This window comes from Lissotriton helveticus, chromosome 7 (assembly GCF_964261635.1).
Source record: "Lissotriton helveticus chromosome 7, aLisHel1.1, whole genome shotgun sequence".
Classification (NCBI taxonomy): Eukaryota; Metazoa; Chordata; class Amphibia; order Caudata; family Salamandridae; genus Lissotriton; species Lissotriton helveticus.
This window is the reverse complement of record NC_136068.1, coordinates 1,282,230,851-1,282,251,357: the sequence shown is the minus strand read 5'-3', so window position 1 is coordinate 1,282,251,357 and position 20,507 is coordinate 1,282,230,851. Positions and strand designations below refer to the sequence as shown.

At 44.1% G+C, this 20,507-nt stretch overlaps 1 protein-coding gene across 7 annotated transcripts in view; it reads right to left on the bottom strand.

Moving 5' to 3' along the window:
- SLC25A19 (solute carrier family 25 member 19) overlaps positions 1 to 20,507 on the bottom strand; it is a 259,092-nt gene that overhangs the window by 220,950 nt on the left and 17,635 nt on the right. For 4 of the 7 annotated variants that reach the window (XM_078654515.1, XM_078654513.1, XM_078654514.1 and 1 more), the window contains exon 2: positions 16,462 to 16,575. The exons of the other annotated variants lie outside the window; for them this stretch is intronic. The gene's annotated coding sequence lies outside the window, so the exon portion shown is untranslated. The remainder of the gene's footprint in view (positions 1 to 16,461; positions 16,576 to 20,507) is intronic. 7 annotated transcript variants of the gene reach the window in all.

Sequence of the window (20,507 nt, the reverse complement as noted above, 5' to 3'; positions counted from 1 at the left end):
ATACTAGATACTGTTTAGGTACATGTCGCCCTGACTCTCCAGACTTCAGTCTCTGCTCCTAGCACAGAGTTCATAGCCCCCAGCTTCTCCTAGTGATACGTCATTGCTAGTTTGCGCGCACCATCAGGTTAGAGGTCCCGGCTCCTTAGGTAGCCCCCTCCATGGTTTCCGCCCCATTCATGACATATTCTGTTACGTTTGCATCACATGTCTATGTATACGCCCCGTTACACCTCTTTTCGCCCTTATCTTTCGCGTCACACCTTCTGCTCCACCCACTGCTACGCCTACTGCAATGTAATGCTATGTGTTTGCGTTATGTATATATGCTCATGTATTGTTATTAAAAGTCAGCGCGCTCATCCCAGATCCAGCCCCAGCAGCTGCTGGGCCCTGCCATCCTATTCCTATGCAGGTTGTCCTGTTCCTGTCCTTATGCTGTATTAAACCTGCAAAACTCCTACTACCTCGAATCTTGACTCTTATTTATTGAGCTATCTGTTATTCATTTATTCATTCAAAAATAGGGTATTATTTATTTATTTACCACAAGGTGAAGGACTTGAGAAACCAATATAGAGTGACAATACAGACTTTTAAACCTACATGGGGACATAAGACTTCGGCAGAGGTGCTGCCCCTGCCTCACCATTATGAGACTTTAGAGCAGATCAGGATGATTGACTGCAACAGAGACGGTTTTAAACCAGACTACGGTGGGTTGTGCATGCTTCCTTTTAAATTACAATGAATATACGTATCTCCAATCTGCACAAATGTCATGTGTGAACCCATCAATACACCTGCCATGAATTTTCTATTGCAGGCGATTTGCAGCAACGACTACTGACGGGCAAGTACTATTACTGCCCCTTCCCAATTACGTGTCATTAATCTGCAAGTTGTCAATTTGACCTATTCACCAGGGAGGTATTGTTCTGATACCCTGATGAAAGCCCCAGACCTTGTTAGGCCTTAGAGTAGGGCTGAAACATGTTGGTCTAAAAATAAGGGTCATAGGACCATAATAGTCCACATTATCCAAGAGTTATTATTTTAGTCTCCCCACCAGCTCCACTAATAAAGGGATACCTAGGAGAAGGTGAGGGATTTTAATCTCTAGTTAAGCTCCCTGGTCACCCACATATTAAGTGCTCCCTGAAATACGTATAAGCCCACCCTGACCCCTAGAAGTCAGGGTGAATCCGATGATGAAGCATGACACCACCAGGGTGTGTGAGGGTTAGATATAAAAAGGATTTTTCCTTCCCTGCACAAGTCATGCGGAGCTAGCATACCCACAAGGGGTGACAACCACCCCCCTTCACCGTGTCTAGTGCATTATAAGCAATAACCCCCTTGAACTCCAGTGGGATACTTTTTTGTTATATTGATTTATCCTGGAACAACTTAACCCCCCACTCCCTTCATAGCCAAAGGGCCCTCTCTACCCTCCAGATCAGAAAGGCTCCCCTTGTTTGTACCCTTTTTGTTTACCAATGTACACCAGTCCCATCTCCCAACCCTTGTGCTATATGATTGGTGCAATAGCAGACAGAAATGTAGCAGTTGTGTGCCTTCTTAGGAATGGCTGGCTATTATTGACATTAGAAACCCAATTTCTCGGCAAGATGGCGGCTGCGTAAGTCTTGCGGGTAGCTGTCTCCCGTCCACGATCGCAAGATGACTGCCTAAACCTCGTTAAAATTGTGCTGGGAGCCTCAATGTAATAATATCACTTACTCTGCTTGATTTGGTTCGTACCGGGCCGATCCAGATGCGGTATTTCTCAGCAGCGCTGACCATCGCAACACGAGTGCTGAGAGCGTGGATAGCCTTTCCTACTGCTGCAGCCACGGACAGACGCGTGGAGCGGCTGGGAGATCGGCAATACTTTGTATTGGAATTCGGGACGGTGGACTCAGTAAGGGGTCACAGGCTAACTTGTATCTCTCCAGGGAAGCCGGTGGGGGAAGATACAAACGGGACCGGAGGATCCAAGCTGGCATCCATGACTCGTCATGCCGTGGAAGGCAAATTTCCTGGACTCCAACACTGATGCTCTACAGCCTGGTCTGGGCCGAGAAGGCTCACAGGGAGGAAGGACAGCTGCGAGCGGAGCAAGCGAGCAGAAGTCTGAGAGAAGAGTCCGTGCTAAGGAACCAACTGTGCCGGTGATGTTTGCAGGCAAAGGATCTAATATTGCTTCTTCTTCGTCAGCACCTGCAGACACAAGATTGCCACAAAGTAAAGGTAAAAGCGCGGCCAATTTGAATGTTAAAATGCTTAAAGACACTGGGAAAAAAAAGCCGAATGAGGGGAAGGGGACGCAAAATAATGTGTTCAACAGTCCTGTGAGGCCTGACAGCGCGGTTCCGGGGGCTGAGGAGATTAATGGCCTTGCTACTGAACTAGCTAACATTTTCACCAGCACGCCTCCTAATGCAATCAATGTGGCAGAAGGGCAAGACATGGAGGTGCTTCCTGTGGAGGACGGATCACAATCAAGGGCTGATGGTAACAGGTCTTCACATACCCCGGCAAAAGAAATACCTGATTTGCCTGTTCAGGCTCAAGCTGAAGGAGCTGTGGCAGCGACCCCAGAGGCGGATAACTTTTACTCAATGACTGATGAATCTGACATCTCAGAGGATAGCTTGAAAAACAGCTTCGATGGGAACTCTTCAGACAGCGGAAGCCCTTTTCTGAAGCCTGACACACAGAGGCGCATCCCCTTTCACAGTAAAAAGAAAAGCTTAAAAGACTGGGGAAAAGATCAAGGCTTTACTACTGATGGTAGTCAGTCTAGCCAGCTGAAATGGGACTACTCCGCCTCCCATTTAGAAGGAGCACAAGAGTCAGAACCCACACCCATACCGGGGCAGGGTGTCACAAATGGTACAGATAGTGCTACAGGGGCTCAAGTGTGCCAACCATCTATGGAACTGATCTATGCTACATTAAAATAAATACAGATGGAGGCCCGACAGGAGCACAAGAGGGCCTGCACGGCAACTAGGAAAATTCAGAGCGCTGTCCGGAAAGTTAATAAAGCTTGCTCAGAATTTAACGAACGTTCTACGGCGCTTGAGGAGCGCATAGTTCAACTGGAAGCAAGTGTGGAAAACTCTGACAAACAATCCACTTCTAATGAGAGCAGAATGACCGATGTCCTCTGGAAGCTGGAGGACTTTGAAAATAGACAACGACGAAACAACCTGCGGCTACTAGGAATTGCGGAGAAAGAGGAAGGCGACGACATTCGTGGTTTTGGATTGAAACTTTTGCGAGAGGCTTTCCCGGAGCTGGCTCACTGGGATGCAGAAGTACGAAGGGTGCATAGATTCCCCTTAATGCTTAAGAAAAGCCAGGCCAAGAAGAAAAGCCCAAAGCTATATTAATCTTTTTTGGCAACTTTCTCTTACGCCAAGCTATTTTTGAGAAAGCCAGGCCAGACGCAAGAAGATCTGCTGCAGGACATTCCTTTTTTGTTCGGCCTGACTTTTGTCATACCACGGTAGAGAGGAGATGGATACTCCACGCTCTTATCTCTCCCTTTCAGCAACAGGGATGTGAAGTGTTTTTATTGAACCCCGCTAGGCTTAAAGTTATTTGTAAAGGCATGACTAGAGTGTTGACTTCTGAAATTTAAGCCCAGGAGTACTTGAACGAGCTTACGAACAGGGAGGCTAGGAAATGAGGTTTAAGCTGGAGTTAGGCAGTATCGTTCAAAGTTAGTTTTTTTTCCTTCTTTTTGGGTTTGGTGTGGGGTCGTGGTGGGAGCAGCTAGGGGCGCAACCACATGCAGGAGGCATCACAAGGGTCCTTGGATCTATTTTGCCATTTTGAAGGGAGGGGGAGGGAAGGGCTGTGGGGAAGGGTGGGGGGGGCGGAACCACGGGAGAAGAAGTAGGTTTACAGATTATTGGACTGCACACCTTTTCATTTAGCTGGGTGGTTTGCTTTTGACCTTATTCTTATTTTTTAATGAGGAAAATTAGAATAGCCTCTGTGAATATTTGTGGCTTAAATGATCCCCAAAAGAGGAGGCGGGTCAGAGAGGATGTTCAGTTTTTAAGAGCTGATATCCTATGCCTCCAGGAAACCCATATTGAGGGAGGCAGGAAAAGGCTTCTGTAGATGTCTGGGTACTATATTGTAGCTAATACGACGCAAGAAACCCGCACAAAGGGGGTGGCTATTTTGGCTCGGAACGGGACGGGTAGCTTTCTTAACTTTCCCCGGTGTCTGGCTGACAGTTTGGGCAGATGGGTGATTGTTCAAGGGTGTATTGGATATAAAATGTTTACCCTCTGCTCCGTATATGGATCTGTGCTGGATGATCCAGCTTTGTTTGATTGGCTTAAAACTGAATTAGTAGGCTGGACCTTACCTTTGATTTTCCGTGGAGATTTAAATATTAATTTGAGCCGCCAAGTCGCAACTAAGAAAGCTCCCTTTCAGGGCAGGAAGCCCAAAGTGTTTAGTTCACTGTCACAACATGGGTTAGAGGATGTATGGGCCTTGAATAGGGGGGCCGATTTAGGTTATACGTATTTTTCTGCTCCACACAGGGTACATGCTAGGCTGGATTATTTCCTAGTTTCGCAGGAGCTTGTCACAAAAAGTTCTATTAACTTATTTCCTAAGGTTATGTCAGACAATAACCCCTTGGTGATCAAGCTGGATCTTCAGCTCCCACGCATGCAGTCACGGTAGTCATTCAATATGGCTTTCTTAAGTGATTCAGAGTATATTCGGCAGATTGGCGATTGGATTCCTTGGTTTATTGAAGAGAACTACGGAAGCATAAATATATGTAACGTGTGGGGCACACTTAAAGCAGGGGTGAGAGGAGAATCAAACAGGTTTGGGTGGGAAACACAGAGATAAGAGAAAAGTCTGCTGCAAGCATTATATGAGGACCTAGGTGCGGCAGAGGCTCAATTGATGGAGGTACTATCAGGTGGAGCGGAGTCAGAGGCATACCAGCTAAAAGTTACTGTAGGCAGAGCCGCAATCACGCAAATTTCATCTAAAAAGGCAGCTGGTAAATTTCTGGCGTGGAAAACCCGGGCTTATGAGAGTAGTGAAAGAGTAGGGCATCTTTTAGCAACTCGTACCAGGGAGAAAACAGTGCATTCCAGGATAAGAGAAATCAGGGATCCGGGTGTGGGCCTAGTGACTGAGACGAATGCTATTATCACAGCTTTTCAGAAATTTTACCAAATCTTGTATACCGAAGACACTCCGGGTGGGTGCCGGGAAATTCAGGATTCAGGAGAGAGCTGACCCAGGGCCACCCCTGGGTCAGCTCAGCTCCCTGTAGAGGAAAGAGATAGACTAGATGAGCCAATCACTTTGGATGAATTGTCAATAGCCATAGATCTTTCCCCTTCAGGCAAAGCCTTGGCCCAGACTTAATTCCAGGGGAGTTTTATAAAAAATTTAATAAACAGCTTCTAGGTTTGATGTTGGAGGTTTTCTGAAAGGCACAACGGGGTCAGATTTCGCGAGATTCTTGGAAAGGGGCTCTTATTATTGTATTCCCAAAAAAGGTAAGCCAATCGCTGAACTGGGATTTTACCGGCCTATAACCCTTCTGAATAGCGATCTGAAGATATATTCAAAAATACTGGCAAATAGGCTATTTGCAGTCATAGGAAAGTTAGTCTCGCCGTTCCAGCACGGATTTGTACCGGGTAGGGGGACTACAGATCACATTAGACGGATAATCACGCTGTTTGACCTTGCTAGTGTCAGAAGACCCTATGGCTGCCATTTTTCTCGACGCAGAGAAGGCTTTCGATAGGGTCTCCTGGCCCTTTCTTTGGGGTATTATGGAAAGGCAGGGACTGGGTAAAAGCTAGAGCAACGCAATCGGCTGTATGTATCAAAATCCCGAGGCTAGGATCACCGTGATGGGTGCCTCATCTGATATAATAAAAATAAATTACACGTGGGTCTCGGCAAGGGTGTCCTTGTTCTCCACTATTATTTGCATTATATATAGACCCTTTAATTAGGATAATCGTGGAGAACAATAACATTCGGGCAATTCAAACACCGGGGTGGGGGGGAGGGGATGGAGGAGTCAAAGATCTTAGCATAAGCAGATGACCTTGCCATAACAACAACTAACCCTGCGGATGCACTGAGGGAGGTGGAAAGCGAGGCCAAAAGATTCGGTGAAGTTTCAGGCTACTTTCTGAATAGGGAAAAGACAGTAATTGTTAAAAACCCTCGGGCAGATTTAGTCAATTCTAGGGTCACAGGGAAGGCTAGATATCTAGGGGTGGAAATATCAGATAACGTGGACGATATAGTGCATCTTAACCTTGCGCCCTTGTTACTCAAGACCAAATCCGATTTCAATAGAATGAACAGCTTACACCTGACCTTGCTGGGCAGGTGTAATATTATTAAAATGTTGTTCTTGCCCAGAATTTAATATTTTTTCAGATCTATCCCACTGGAAGTTAATAAAACTTTGTTCTCCGCCTTCAACCAAGCCTTTTCTAAATTGTTATGGGCTGGGAAGCGCACGCGTAGAGCACTGAAGTATATGACCCTTCCTAAGGACCGGGGAGGGTGGTCTGTCCCGGATATTCAGATTTTTTACTGGGCTGCAAACTTTCAACAGATGACTGATCTGCTGAGGAAAGGACTGCCCAATGCTCCAGTTGGATCCTACCCCTCTATCTATAGCTTACTGCTTGGGGTCTAGGCCCACGGGTGCTTGATGCGGCACATTGATTTTGCCTACTTTAAAAGAGTTAAGTTCAAGGTCTTGCAGGGAGCCTTTAAAATATGGACTTCAATCAGGAAAAAACTTAAATTGAATAGGATACACAGATATATGCCTCTGCAAAACAATCAACTCCTGCCAGAAATCTTTCACGACGGATATATGGAATCTTGGAGGGAGAAAGGTATTAGACATATTGGGAACCTAATAAGTGATAACTCAATAATGACATTTGATACAATTAAGGGAAGATTCGTGGTGGGAAACAATTACTTTTTCAAATTTTTACAAATTAGGGATTTTCTCTCTAAGAAGATGATACAGGGCCACAAAATCCCCTTAATGGAGGCAGCCTTAGGAACACATGGGGCATCAATCTCCGAGTTGTAAACACTGCTTAGCAATACAATGGAGGATGATCTCGCTAAACATATGGACCGGTGGCAGGACCAGGTCCAAGCGGACCCAGGGTTTTTTGAGGACTCTTTAGTGTTGAGCTCAACAGCAGCCATTTCTGCTAACATACAGGTTCAATGTTATAAGACTTGGCTAAACTTATATACAACTCCGGCTCTGATTTTTAAGTGGGGAGGCTCTGCTGTTATTCACTGCCCTTGTTGTGGAGACCTAGCAGCTGACAGTGTTCATTTGTTTGCAACATGCCCCCGTTTAACAGGATTAATTGAGAAAATGGGGTATTACATCAAGCAAATTTTGGATTGTAAAATAGAGCTGTCACCACAAGTTATTTTGATGGGGGTAAGCAATCAGGCTCTGACAGTTCCCAAGAAGACCTTGCTTTATATTATGATGGCCGTGTTTAGGCTCTCCCTTGCCACGGTTTGGCTGGATAAAGAACCTCCCTCAGTTCATTGTTGGTTGGGAAAACTGTTAGCTACATATCGCTGGGAGAAAGAAATATATAAACGTAGAGGCCTACGAGCTAGGGAAAGAAAGGGGTGACATTTGGTCCCCAATTAGCTCTTGGATTAATGAATCTGTTTTAATTTTGTGGTCTGGATAGAAATTTCCTTTGTGTTAGAAATAAAGTGAAGTATAGAAAGCATATCCGCCACAGGATAGATTTTGTTGAAAACTAAGCAAAAGTCTGATCTCCTACGGTTCCGGGAAGAGAGGGGGGAGATAGGTGAAAAATAATGGACACACTGTGCTTATGCTTGTACTGCTTGCAATTTATGATTTATATGAACCGGCTGATCAAAATAAAGATTGTTTAAAATGAAAGAAGAAACCCAATTTCTCACTATTTACAAAACTTTTCTTAGGATTGACAAGAATACAGACATTCAGGAGCCCCTCCCTTGGAATGAGGAGCATGTTGCCAGTTTACAGACTCTGAAGGACATATTGTGTACTGCACCTGCTTTGGGTTTTGTCGAACTATGAAATAGACTTACACCTATTTGTACATGAAAAGAATGGCTGTGTGGGGTAACCCCCAGCGTCTATGTGCCTATATTTCTGCAACATTAGACAGTAGCTCGGGCCCTTCCCCCATCTCTAAAGGCGGTTGCAGCAGCCTCCATTCAAAAAGCCAAGACTTTGGTATGGGACATACTGTACACGTCTATGTACCTCACTGAGAATTTATGGTTGAATAGGACAAAGAGGCAACATTTTACTAATGCTCAACTAACTCTTAATAAATTGTGTCTTTTTAGTCCAAATGTAATTTTACACTGATGCAAGACTCTTAATCCTGCTACTTTGTTGCCTGTAGTGTTCAAAATGTTGAGTGTGAGGGAAAGGACGAGGTGCATGACTGTGTATTACAGACAGAAGAGGAAACAAAAGGTTAGATTGACTTGTCAGGTATTCCTTTAGCAGATAGGGATGTAGATCTCTGGGTGGATGGGTTCTGTTTTAAATTGCCGAATGACAGTTGTACTGTAGAATATGCTATCACCATGCTCAATACAGTAGTCATGCTAGATACCCAAGAACTCCATTCAGGTAGCAGAGCTGATCGCACTAGCCAGAACTGTAAACTGGCCTTGGGGAAAAGGGTGAACATTTATACGGACAGTCAATACGCCTTTGGTGTTGCCCACAATTTTGGTAGACTATGGGCTGAGAGAGGGTTTATTACTTCACAAGGTGCTAAAATACAACATGGGGTGTTTATAACGAGATTGCTGGACATGCTGTCCTTAGCTGCCAAAGTGTAGGTGAACAACATGTAGTGCTCATAAGAAAATAAATGATGATTTGGGGAGGGGATATGAATTTACAGATAAAACAGCCAAGATGACTGCCTCCTTCCACATTGCCCTCACGTATGTCACCCACCCTTCCCCTGACATGGCAGAGGGGCCACAAGACTTTAGCCCTGAAGGAATAGCTGAAATGCAGAAACAAGTTACTGATGACAAATTGGAAAACTGGTGAATACAGGCACACTTGTTCAGGGTTGTTGGATGACTATGGATAGAAAAAGATATCTCCTGCCTGATGCCCTGTTATATTCAATGACTCTGATGATGCACAGACCCACTCTTTTGGTAAGTATGGGTTGGCCAATAGTATTCTGCAGTTTTTGGCAAACGCCAAAAAAATGGTTGAGCATATGCCAACGCCAACCTGTGCTCAGTACAATGTAGGCAAGGGAACAAAGGTTCCACCAGGACATTGAGTCCCTCCACAGATGCCCTTCAAGGACCTCCAAATGTATCACATTAAAATAACCCCTATTAACAAATTTCGGTATATTCTGGAGGTGGTTTGTACTTTTTAACTAGCGTCTACACCCACAGACAACACACCGGACAGGGGATACCCCTTTCTGAACTTTTGACACTGCAGAAACTACAGTACCATCTCTGCTCCAGAAAGACTGTTGGCTGACCAATTTATTCAGCATCTTCTTCCCTTCAATCAGTCACTAAATAAAATTCTAAGTTCATCTTTTGAACTCAACAATGGTAGACTGTCTAACAAGTACACTGCCGCGAAATAGTGGTGACCTCTCACGGCCTAGTGATAGTGAATAATAAGGAACAGAGCGGCAGGAGTACTAAAGGTGAACAAGCTGGATGGATCAAGACAATGTTAACAAGAAGGTTCTGTATTGGATGTATTCTTATTTTAGTAAAGAATATCATGAGAACATTGCCATACAAGTGATGAATGCTTATTGCAAAGAATGAAATGTATCATAACTTTGCTCAATGTATACTGTGGGATGACATTTCTTCCCTGTTTGGTATATGGGGTTGGTCTTTACTGAAGGTCATATTGATGGTCTGCTTGTGCATGAATATGCTCCTTGTTTGTTGTCAAGCCTGTATTAAGCTGTGAACCCCTACCACAAGAAACATTCATGATTCAGCGAGACCAGGAGGTAATGAAATGAATGAATACAGATGTTGATTGATTCTGATATTAATGTTGAACAATTGTTCAAAGGCCGAAGAATGGAAGTAGATATATTTTGTGAACAACTTTTCATACATTTTATAAGTGGTACGTCATTTTGCAGTTCATATTATTACATTGCTCTTTTGCTCTTTGTCTGTGGAGAGACTGAGACTGTGTATGTGCTGTTGATGGCATGCAAACACAAGGTGCAGGATGTTTTTAGCTTGTGGGTTTTCTCGGAATGTGCTTGCAGGCAGTTTCGGTGCGCCTCCTGATTATGGCCCGACCACAATAATTTATTGTTTGACAACGGTCTTCAGTGTAATGTCTCTTAAGTGGCTCGAAATGTATAAAAGACTGCGGATTGTAACCCCCAGCAGAACAGTGCAGTTGGTCATTGGCTGTTTTTGCTCGAGCTAAAGCAAATAAACTTTGCTTCTTGACTGCTTACAAATGTGTTTGTCTGTGCTTTATTTAGAATGAGAAGTTTGCTTTAACACGGGGGAGAACCACATGGATGATGGAGAGAACCACGGAGAGGGGATGAGAAGCAAATTTAGGAGGCATCTGGGAAACACATGCACTCTAGTGGGAAACGCACGGTCTACTAGCCGTAACCTAAAACAGCTTACAATGTGTCTGATGGCTGCTCCTGCAAAGAACAACTGACAAATTGAATAGGAGTAAAATATAAAAAAATATCTCGGTTGTCTAGAAGGTTTTCTATAACGAAATAGAGATGATTCTACTGGATAATGATCCCATTCCAATTATTTCTGATAAGTAATTAGTTGAAGAAGTGCACACACAAATAATTGTGTATCACAACAACAATAATATTGAACAGGAAATGGGTTATAATCATTTTATCAACCTCAAAAGGACGAAATCTGAATTGCCCTGCTAAGATTCACACCTGTAGGCAGGGCCACTGAAGCTATGAGATTCTGCAGCTGCAGACTTTATTAGGTCTCGCCTGAGCAAGCGCATGCGCTGCTTTGGCGAGACATTTAGTGAGTGGGATTTCAAAAGTCCGACCGGGTGGCATAGAGCATGCGGTTACGCACACAATGACGAGCAGAGACGCCATCTGGCTTTCCTCTCTCGTCATGGTGCGCGCACATCGCACACCACTCGTGTTTTCGCGTGCTTGTTTTCTTTCACTTTCGTAGCCTCACGGCCACGTCTCTTTCAGCCAAGGAAATAGATCTTGTTTTTTTATGTATCCGGATTCCATGTAATTTCCTTTCTCCACCCTTGCTTTCCCCGTCCTCCCTTCTACACTTCCCCTTCCCCCCATTCCGGTGTTCCCGGTTTCCTTCGACTGAATGTTTCATGTATATCAGCCTTTTTTTTACTGCTTCATGATGGAGGAAAAGTCCACAAACCCTCTCCATCTCCCCCATCACGCAGTGACTGTGGCTTCAACCCTGCATAACGCTCCGCTGCCGTTTGGCTGAATTTGAGCTATAAATATAGCATACTTCCCTACAGTCCTGACTGTCAAGCTCGCTTTCTTTCTTAATTGTCTGTTCTTTATTCTTTCCTTCTTATATTCCTATCTTTGTTCGTTTATACATCATTTCCCCCATCAATTTACTCAAACCTAAAATTACTTGACTCGCTTCCTTCTCTCTCTCTCTCTCACTCCCCTTTTTCCTTTCTTCCGTCCACCCCTCAAATTATTCTCTCCACCCTTCTTTCCTCCAAGCCAATTCTCTCCGCCCTCACTTCTTCCCATCCTTCTGGCTCTCACTCCCGGCTTCCATCACTCCCTCCATTTCCTTCCCCTATTTTCATCTCTCCATGCCACGTCCCTCATTCTTTTAGTGCCTTTCCCTTCGCCCCCTTCCTGGACACGCACACACATCATGCTATATGGGCCTATATGTGATGCTTGGAGGCGGGGTGGGGACGTTGGCAGTAGAGGAACATATGTATGCATACACACACGTTCCTTGTACCATTTTACCATGGCGTCTGTGACGACGCCACCTCCGATATACGTACTAGTAACTTCTCTTTTCAGTGCATTCATACCTCCGTTATTTTAACACACTCATGCTCCTCACCCTTTCCCGTATACACGTCTCCTCCAGCGGGTAGGCACAAACAGGTGCGAACCGGCCGTGTGGACATGCTGTTCCTGTCCCTGGGTGCCTTTACCCCATTACAGGGGCACGCGCTCACAGTAAAGCCGCACCTCGTGGCGCAATAAATCTGCCCCGTAAAGTGTTGAGCTCTGCAGAAAAGGCCATGTATATTTATTGGGTTCTTGTATTTTGAGGGCTCGCGGTGGGGCTGGCCTCCTAGGGGGGCTGTCTCTCGGTGTACGGAGGAAAATGAAAAATACATTTGAAGCCAAAAAGAAATTGGAACAAAAATCCTTGCCTTTACATTTTTTTTCATTTAAAATAAAGCGTGTTCTACACAGAAGCCCGACAGTGTCGGCTTCTTTGTTTTCCAGGGTTTTGTTTGTGCAATATTTATGGGCTCCTAGTGATTTCTGGAACACTTTTGTACTCACTTAAGTTCGAGCTTGTTACATAACAAAGCTGATGGCAGCGCTTACTGGTAGGAGGGCAAGCTATAAAAACCGAGAGGGGGTGCTTCGGGTGAAAGGGCAAAGAGGCACATAAGAACCAAGCATTGGCTTAGCCAATGGGTCTCGCCTTTGGGACCTTGTAAGTGTTTAGTTATCCAGCACAATATCCTTGGTGCAACAACATCAACTGTTGCATGGCTAAACACTTATAAGGTCCCAAAGGCGAGACCTATTGACTATGCCAAGGTTTCTTTGCATAGTTATGGATTTGTTTGCTGCATTTGCTACATAATCCTTCATCTGGTTCACAATTTGTAAATTTTAATAAAAAAATGTGTTTCTACCTCAAACAGATAAAAAGTTACTAATAATGCAATACGTGTTGCTGTGCAGTGGAAGGCACTTCGCAAAAGTTGACTGTTAACCTTTGGTGTTTTTGGGTGTTAAATGAACGCTAATAAAGTGAAACCTTTGTGCAGACCGTGTTACTTTGTGTAGAAATGACAAGCAATTGAACAGATTCAATCACAATTATGCTGCATAATGTGCATTTTCTTGCTGCATAATTTAGTACACCATGCCACATATTTTGGTCCTCTCTTGCCATGTATTTGCAGCAGCCCTGCCTACAGCCTATATGGTAATGCTGGCAGAGAGGCTCAGCGAATTAACGTTCACCACAGAAATGGCATCAAGTTCAATTCAGCCTTCCATTTTTCTGGTAGGCAGGTAAACTGTGCTTCATTAATATGGCCAACAGTATGTTGTAGCATAAACTCAGAATATAACACAGTAAAACCTGTTATTTACAGTGCTTAGAAACAGCAGAAGTGAGGCATGAAGCTCTGCATTAAAAAGATGTTATTGTACATATGTCTGCAGCCAGTGCATGGTCAGTTGAGCGATCTTAAAAGCTAGATCCTGTTCAGCATGTCCTGCAGTAGGGTTCAGATCGTTTGGGAAAAATAGGGCGGATGAAGGGAAGAGTTCATCCTCATTTCTTAACTGAGATTCCAACAGAGGCCAAACATGGCCTCGAGACAAACCATACACTGTGAAAGAAAAGTACATAGCCTTTAGTCATAGTCATAGTCTCTTGTATAGCGCACATATCACAAAAGTCTCAAGGCGCTTAGCAACAAAACGACAACCAAGTATGAAAGGGGGCGGAGGAAAGGAGATTAATTAGGAAAGAGCCAGGTTTTTAAGCCCTTACGAAAAGCCTGATGATTGGAAAGAGACTGCAAGTGTGTAGGTAGTTTATTCCATAGTTGAGGGGCTAGGTAAGAAAAGGCTCTACAGCCCATCCTCGATGTTCTAGCCCTAGGCTGTACCAGAAGGATTTTATTACTGGATCTTAAGGCTCTAGAGGGTTTATACCTGGCCACTTTCTCAACAAGATAAGAAGGTCCTGTCCCATGTAAAAGTTTATGCGTGAGACTAAGGATCTTAAACTGGCTTCTTTGTCGCACTGGGAGTCAGTGCAATTGTCTAAGACAGGGCAAGGAAGGGGACCGGGGGGGCACACCAAGCGTACAGCAGCATTTTGATGGGTTTGTAGCTTAGTTAACAGGCCCTGATTGATGGAGGTATACATAGCGTTGCCATAATCCAGGCGGCTAACAACCAATCCTTTAAACTCACAAGAGTCCACAAAATGGTGAAATCCCAGTGAAATAAGTCATAGTAATGAAATATTGACCAAAACCTATTTTTGTTAAAACTAAAACCTGAATGACATTTTGGCACTTATATCACTTTATTAGTCAGACTAATAGAACGTGTTTTTATCTAGCCACAAGCAGGAAAGGCTGAATTGGCCCTGCCGGGTTTGACCAAGAGACTGCTGGTTACACTGGTCTTTATACAGCAGATGTTTTAACCACTGTGAACACAAAAGGGGACATTGAGTGAATCCTAGGGTGCTCAAATCAACTGAGGTCAAAATGTGTCAATAGTAAATTCTTAGAAGCAAACAATGTGGCTGACCCTGGTTAGGCACTTCAGTTTCACAGTTAATATAGAAGTCCTTGTTGTGTGCAAAACACTTCCAAAGCTTGCCACACGTACGCTCCACTGTTCAACTGATACCAGAAGTTTTGAAGAAATGAACGGTGCACCAAAGAGCGAAATTCAAAAAACTTCCAATGTCTCCAACAATTAAGTCCTTTATTTTTTAATTCTTTAAAAATCCTCTGAACACAAGAGGCATGTGTGCCAGGATTCTGGGCCCCTGTGATGTCTGCTGACTGTTTTGATGCAACCTTTCCTGTCTTTGTATAGAAAGAACGTCGAGAAGGAGACCAGGATAACGTTTGTACATTCTAATCTGGGACCTCTTTTATTGAACCCTAAGTGATCACCGAGCCCTGACGAAGTTCCATTGGAAGGAAACGCGTTGGCTGAGGCTTTTTAAAGAATTGAAAAAATAAAGGACTCAATTGTTGGAGACGTTGGAAGTTTTTTGAATTTCGCTCTTTGGTGCACCGTCCATTTCTTCAAAAATGTATCAATAGTAGAACACGATGCAGGGACAGCAAGACGAAAGCGGAGGTGCAGAGGGAAGAGTAAGACGAAGGAATCTTTAGTGTTAAATGTGGGGCTTTTTCAGAGGGTTGACCGGGCTTATACTATTTTCTGAGCCTGTGCTAATTTGCACAGAAGTATGTATGTACTGGTAGGTACATAGTGAAAACCTAGTTAGGAAGCAACTGAGTACTTCACGGTATACATTTTATAGATGGGATTGCTGCAGGTGAACTACAACTTTTATTTTATTGTGCCAAACCCCTAAAAAATAGTTAAGCACTCCACACAAGTTAAAAAAAAAGAGAAACCAACACTGCTCATTCAATTATTAGTGAGCAGAGAGCCCAAAGGTTGAAGCGTGTGTATGTTCAAGATGCAGACCACAGGCTGGAGGATTCTTGCTACCTCAAGTATGCAAAAAAAAATCATGATTCAGGACTGCCTAATGAGCACTCAAAACTGAAGCGCATGTTATGAAAGTGTTACATATATTATTTAAGCGTTACAAGTGTGAGGAAATGATTAAATATGGAGGAAGAAATAAAACAGTCCTTTGATCATTTGTAAACTAGTTTTGCAACATCACGTGACGACCCATAGTTCAGGTATGACATTAGGAAGCAGGTAGAATCTGAACGCAGGGCTCATATGTTCAGCACCTCTCTGCACCCCACATTCATGCCCAAACATATTACCAGGTTCGCCACTAATTGGAACACCCTTACGCACAACACCCCATTGCGTCCTGCACAGGCCTCGCAACATAACCTAATCTCTACCAACAAAGCATGACTAATGGATCCTATCTGATGTGGAGAAACGTGCCATGGGCCCTAATAGGGAATTGGGGCACTATACTAATACTGCACAGTGGGTCGTGCAGTCTGATTCAGGAATACATGTTTGCCTCAGGAAACATTTGTGGACACATTCAAAGGCTTTTTAACACACAGACAGAAAGACAAGTGCATTGATGCAATTCAACAGCACTATAACATAGTGATACAGTCACACACATGATATTAGTGATAGGACTTAGGAATCAGCAGCAGGAGCAAGTTATGCTTAACACAATAATATGGGAAACTGAACACACCTCCAGCTGAAAGCAATGACCTGAATTTACAAAAGCCAAATTGTTTTAGCAGGGCATGATATGCGAGTGCCTAGCGATGATGTGAGCTAAAGTTCCTTTACATCCATTAGTGCCTCAAAGAGCAGTCAGAGAAAGCGATGCTATGAGAAGTGCTTCATTATTCACCTGCTGCACGGTTTTCTTTCTGTTCAGTAGGTCCCAAGGAAGCATTTTTGCAGCGTGGGATGCAAGTTCAGTGATAAAAAGGACTGCTCTCAGAGGGCGGTTATCACTGTCACTCTAAACGGTAAACAGAAAACAAACATGGCTCATTTGACCTCAGGTGCCAGGCTGCACAGACGTGTTAAGAAAGGAGTATCAAAGATGGAGGACGGGTGAGGAGAGGGAAAACAAGCCTTGAAGTTACACACCAAATGCAAATAGATAACAAGGTTTTGAAGCTTTACAGACAACACTAACAAAGGCTATCTTCCAGAAACAATAGCAGAAAGCAAAGAAAAAAATAGTGCCCAAAAACAAACCTAGAAGCAAAATAGTGTAAGGCTACAAGAACTTGTGCCATCTCCTGTGGGAAGGAACAACACACAAAAAGGAGGAACATTTACGAGAGAATGGCCACATACAAGCAAGCATTTACAATTGACACTGAATAACAAATTAAAAACAATGGGTAAGCCCCACAGAGTGTAAATAATATGTCTCGAAGAGACAGCGCATGTGCGGTCTAGGTGAGACCTGAAAAGCAGTTGAGGCCTATACAGACATCTTAAATGGCTTGGAGCAATAAACAGCGACATACCATAGAGTGGCAGTGTAATTAACATGTCACACATCTCCAGCAAATCAGGCGACAGACCTCTGTTGCAGCTGCTTTGGTATCATTGTAATGGAGCTGAATAGGAGAGGAATTTCATTTGGGCTGAGTAGGTTCAGAGGGAATCATATTGGGGTACATAAGCAGGCAGTGCTGTCACCTTATAACTAGAAACCTGTCTGAGGTGGGAATACATAATGTTAAGTTCTGGACTGAAACTAAACAAATGCTCATTCCAGCCCTTAGACAGGCGGTGCTTCCAAAGTCCTCAGACGTGCTCCTTTTTCAGTGCTGTGCCCTCTGTCTCAGCCTATAAAGTCACTGACCGACTGACACATGGAGGTAGGTTGGCCCTACAGTTCCCTGGGATAGTGTGTTTTGAGAGCAGTAGGGCAAGGTCTAGGAATAGGGTTATTGGCTTGTTCTTTTGAATGTATTTGAATGAATCCTGGGCACAGAGTTGTGTAAGGTAGTGTATTTTTTTAACTGAGCAAGCTGTGATGTAACCATGGACCTATGCTTGTCGAATTGCAATGAGGACAAAATGTATTTCTATAGTAAAAAAGTGTTTATTTTAGCAAGTGAGAGGTAGGTTCTGTGGAGCATATTAAACTGAATGAATTTAAATCTGGCACTTCTGTAGGCACCAGCTCAGTAGGTCAGTATCCTTTCCTATTACTGGTTATGTAACACTTTCTCAACCTCAGTTTCTGAGACCTTCTAGGGAGACCGGAGTGTACACCCCAAAAGCTTTGGACTGTTAGTTCATTAGCTGCCAGCCACTATCCATAGTGTGGGTTTGCGGCTTTGCAGAAATAATGCTCCAAACGGTGCAAAAGGCATGTGTTAATGCACTGTATGTTAAAACCTGGCCTCTGTGGACCAAAGTTCTGAACCCCCAGGCCACCCTATCTGAAGAAAGTCCTAGTTTACCCAGTGTAATCGCACTTCCCCCACACAAATCCACCTGTAAGAAGCCAAGATTACAGAAAAACTTCCCTGGAAGATACAGTGGGAGATTGGCAAAAAAATATAAGAAACAAGGAAGCATTGTCGTTTTAGATAGGGCAGGAAGACCCATCACCAATGCGAAAGGACTTCAGAGTAATGACACAGCCCAGTGACATAGGGGAATTCCCCAGCTGGTCCCCCCATGACAAAACCTGATGGGCAGGGGTTCCATTACAAGGTCAAAGAGGAAGGGGACAGTGAGCCATGGTGCCTATAAAAAAAACGATCAGATCTGAAATACATTATCCAATTCTGACTCATGCCAGGTGTGCAGTGTAAAGAAGTTTGATCATGCATACCATGCATCTGCCTAATCCAAACCTCTCCAGCAATTCAAAAAGATAGCTTCAGACATGGTGGTCCAAAGTTTGCTCACTGTAACTGAACCAGTAGAGAGTCATTTACAGCTAACTGCAGGAGTGGCAGAGATGTTGATGAGTTCCATAAGTGCCAAGGCCTGCTTACAGGAGTTGGTCAGCGCCCATGAAGGCATACCTCAACTGCAGCATGAACTGCTGGTTAGCCAAGTTATTTGTAGGAGATGATGCTTGCAGTTCTAATTACAGATCGACGCTAAACAGTTAAGTCTGCCTTACAACATTACACAGGTGTGACATTTGGAGGCTTTCAGTGCAGGGAGATTATGTACCCGCCTCCCAATTTCTAATGAGGAGGCGCTCTTGATGCAAAGGGGATACCCCCATATCCAGTCGAGGTCATCATGTACTAATGTGGCAGGTGGAAACCAGGTAGTTGTGGCGGAGGTAGGTCAGCGAGAGGCGCCACACATCCAGATGTGTTTTGCGCAGTCTTTGCCAAAGACCCAACAGACTAGGAACCAGTCCCCGCTGTGACAATGGAGTCATACGGACCAGTGTCTTCGCAGGCAGATTAAAGCACTAGGGATGAAGACATCGCCAGCGAGGTCACACAGAACACCTCTCGCAGGGTGGAGGATCCCATGCTGGTGAAAGGCAGGACCACTAAGAACTCCTGAAAGACAAGCAGGAGATGGGGTGTCTGCAGCTGAGGCAATCAATTTTGGTGGAGTCACTTTGATAATAGTAGGGGGATTCAATAGGCATAAGATGTGTACAACCAGGGAGGGTGCCACCCCTGATGCATCCATATGGGCATGAAAGTCTCTCTGAGGAGAATTGTCAGGCGCGGCCTCTGACCCAGTCCTCGGAGAACAGCGGGCCCAGTGTGCTTCCATGCTGGTCCAAGAATGTACATGTAGTTCCAGGTAAGAGGGTTCTCCTTGAAAGTACCAGAGAGTGAGCTTGGGAAGGGAACAGCATCGCCACTCACTTGCTAGAGTCCGAGTGAAGCAGTGAGCAGGCTCATCATGCTCACACCATCAGGCTGCACCGCCGAACTTCGCCACAGTTAGCTGCCCAGTTGGGTGGGGATATAAAAGGCAGATTTTTAGGACTGGAGGGGCAAAGTTGTAAAGCGTAAGCTAGCACCATCTAGGCTGTCATAGCCAGACAATTCTCTTTCACACATCCACACTGTGGCATTATAAACTGCCAATGTGTGCTGCAGGGGGTTGGACCTACTTGTCCAGTCGACAAAATACATCTGTCCTTATCCCCAAACAATAGCTGTTGCGTGACAAGCGACAGAAATTGCACACCCCTGATCCACAGAGGACCCCAAGCAAGGTTGTATATTGGCAATATACTAAAGGTACTCTGTGAAAAACAGGGAATGGGAGTAATGTAAAGAAACCAGTCTTCTATAAACATGGGGAGATTTTCTTTTAAGGATGAAAGCCCTAAGCTACCAGCCATGAGGCATGCTTTAGGCTCCTCCTCAAGCCTGTAGGCGTTGGCTACAATCATTTACATACAAAGTGTAAAGGTATACAGAAAATGTAAGCATTATATGTAAAATAGTAAAGTACCATATATATATATATATATATATATATATATATATATATATATATATATATATTGTTAAGACTTGCAAGATTCAAAACCTGCACACCGCATGTTAGTTTCAAGAATTCAAGAATGTTTTTGCCATTAAACTTGCAGGCTTTGAATCTTGCAAATCTTAACAAGATTTGCCTTCTCGTTTTGTGAGCTGGCCTGCGCTCTATCCAACTGGTGGACGTGGCCGGTACTCATGTGAGGAAACTGTTTGGGGGATGGGGATAGATATATATGTATATATTCACCACTGAATAAAACAAAAAGGTTACGGAGACGTTATAGTTAGGTTCTGAATTTACTCGCACAGAACCATAGACATTCTGCAGTTATCGTTATGGTTAACTCAAGTAACTATAACTTGTGCGCTAATGTAACTATAGCTCATGCCCCTGTCAGAAATAGTAATAATGGGGGGGCGTGGCCAGCAGCCTGGCGGACTAGAC